Below are 2,500 nucleotides of genomic sequence, written 5' to 3'. Positions count from 1 at the left end.
CTAAGCTGCCCCCAATCGGATCTCCGGGGGGGCACAATGATGCGTCCGTCGTGCGGCGAAGTCTGCGCATCGCTTCCCAGCATGCCAGAGGAACAACACCAGCAGCGACTACATCGAGGGACCCAAGGAGGGTGGTGCCCTCAAGGGTTCGTAGTCGCCCGCCGTGCGCCGGGGTACTGCCCTCCCGACGAGGGAAAGGTTCCAGCCTTCGTGCTGTCCACGAGGACGTCGCAGAGGACGAAGGAGTGACTGCGCATCCGAGCCAGCCAACGCCGGGATCTTCAAGATCATCAACCGGTGAGTCCACTCATTTATTAGGTAGGGTTCGCGAGTGCCAAGTTAATTTAAGTAGGATTGATAGTCATCGCGTCGCGACCGGAGGCTCACCGGTACCCCCTGTTCCAATAGGTCATCCTCCCCGGACCCCTGCGATCGAGGGACCGGGCGCGCAACGCGACGTTAGAATACTGCAATTGAACATGTCCCGCTCAATTGCAGTAACCGGGGAGGTCTTCCAGTTAATTCGCAAAGAGCGTCTGGACATATTGTTGCTCCAAGAGCCGTATGCCATTCGTGAGGCGAACACCTGGGCCATCCGCGGCCTAGGAGTCGGAATGCGTATTGCCGCGAGCTCAACGGAGCGACCGTGGGCGGCCGTCGTTGCGTGCAACTCCATCGTGGAGATTGCTTACGTGTCCCAATTAAGTAATGCACATTGCGTTTGTGCTGAAGCCCGCGTCCCCGGTGGATCCTTCTTCGTCGTCTCCAGTTATTTTCAATACTCGGACGACATAGAAATCCACCTGAAGCAGCTTGAAAAGGTTCTCAGCTGTCTCAGGGGTCGCCGCGTTCTGGTGGCGGCCGATTCGAACGCCCAACACTCCCTTTGGAGCCCCAGGACCACTGACCGTGGTGTCCTCCTGGGTGAGCTCATAGAGTCTTTCGGTCTCCGCGTCGCGAATGATGCTAGGCAGGGCCCAACCTTCAGGAGTGCCGCAGGTACGTCGTTCATCGACGTCACACTGGCCACCCCTGGCATGTATAAATTCATACGTGCATGGAGGTTGGAGGACGAGTGGTCCACCGGTGACCACACGTCGGTTTTCTTTCGCTTAGCGATCCGGAGTTCCTCACAGCGCGTCAATAACTCGGGAGTCGGCGAGGGCTCTACCATGCGGTTCAACGTTCGTCGGGCCGACTGGGAAAAGTTCGAGGCGACCCTCGATGAGGAGGCCCGTGAGAAACTCGTGGACCATCCGCTGGATTCTACAGCGGATGTCGAGAGAATGGCAGAAGTACTGGGTGACGTACTCACCAAAGCCTGCCAAGATTCGATGCCGCGCCGCAGACATTACCGTCGCGCGAATCCGTGGTGGACCGAGGAGCTGACCAGCAAACGCAAACTGGTCAGTCGTCTCCGAAACGGCTACCGAAGGGAGACTAACCCTGACGCGCGAAAGATTAAACAGAGCAGGTATCGTGTAGTCCTGCGATCGTATACCAGGCTACTTAGGACAACTAAAGAAAATAGCTGGCGCGGCTACATAACGACGGAAAGCAACGCGAATCCCTGGGGCTTTCACTATAAATACGCGGCTGATAAATTGCGCGTAGGCACGGTCCTCAGCACACTTAGAACCGCGAATGGCACGACACTTACAATGCGTGAGACTGCTGAGGTCCTGTTGGACACACACGTACCCGACGACGACCCCAACGCCGACACAACGGAACAGAGAGACATCCGCGAACGCGTGAAGAACCTAAGGGTTCAAACAGAGGACGCACGAGACTTGACGGACGACCAAATTAAGGGTCTCGTAAAGACCCTTAAGAACGACAAAGCCCCAGGATGCGATTTAGTTGAAGTTAGGGTCCTAAAAGTCGCGGTCATGAGGATGCCTCACATCTTCACGCGACTCTTCAACGCCTGCCTTAAGCACGGCGTTTTCCCCACCGTTTGGAAAGTCGGCACACTTCGTGCTCTCCTCAAAGGAGTTCACAAGGATGTGTCCGACCCCAAATCCTACCGTCCCATTTGCCTCTTGTCGGTTGTCGGGAAATTTTTCGAAAAGGTCCTGCACGGGATCCTTACGGCGAAAGTCCTTACTGAGGACAAAATATCAGGACGTCAATATGGCTTTCTGCCTGGACGCTCCACGGAAGACGCGATAGTAGAGTTGCGTGAATTAGTCGAACGCGGTAACGACAAGAGGTACGTCATTGGACTCCTTTTCGATATTTCAGGAGCCTTTGACAACGTGTGGTGGCCCCTAGTCCTCCAGTCTTTGGCGGATCGAGACTGTCCGAAGAATGTCTTTGAAGTGCTCCGGAGCTACTTTGACAATCGGACCGTCAAGATCGCCTGGAGCGACCAAGAGGTTTCCAGGCCGGCCACCCGGGGCTGTCCACAAGGATCAGTCCTGGGCCCCGCTTGCTGGAATCTCATGTTCGATGCCCTCCTCAAGAGCATCGAGCAGAATTTTGGCGCAATCGAAGT

General features: G+C 56.0%; 1 pseudogene; it reads left to right on the top strand.

Moving 5' to 3' along the window:
• Nucleotides 1-2,500, top strand: part of LOC135172106 (large subunit ribosomal RNA) — a 9,406-nt pseudogene that overhangs the window by 4,011 nt on the left and 2,895 nt on the right.

The sequence above is a fragment of the Diachasmimorpha longicaudata genome, unplaced genomic scaffold (assembly GCF_034640455.1).
Source record: "Diachasmimorpha longicaudata isolate KC_UGA_2023 unplaced genomic scaffold, iyDiaLong2 ctg00000161.1, whole genome shotgun sequence".
NCBI classification, from domain to species: domain Eukaryota; kingdom Metazoa; phylum Arthropoda; class Insecta; order Hymenoptera; family Braconidae; genus Diachasmimorpha; species Diachasmimorpha longicaudata.
The sequence above is the reverse complement of the archived record's forward strand: the minus strand, read 5'-3'. Positions and strand labels throughout refer to the sequence as shown.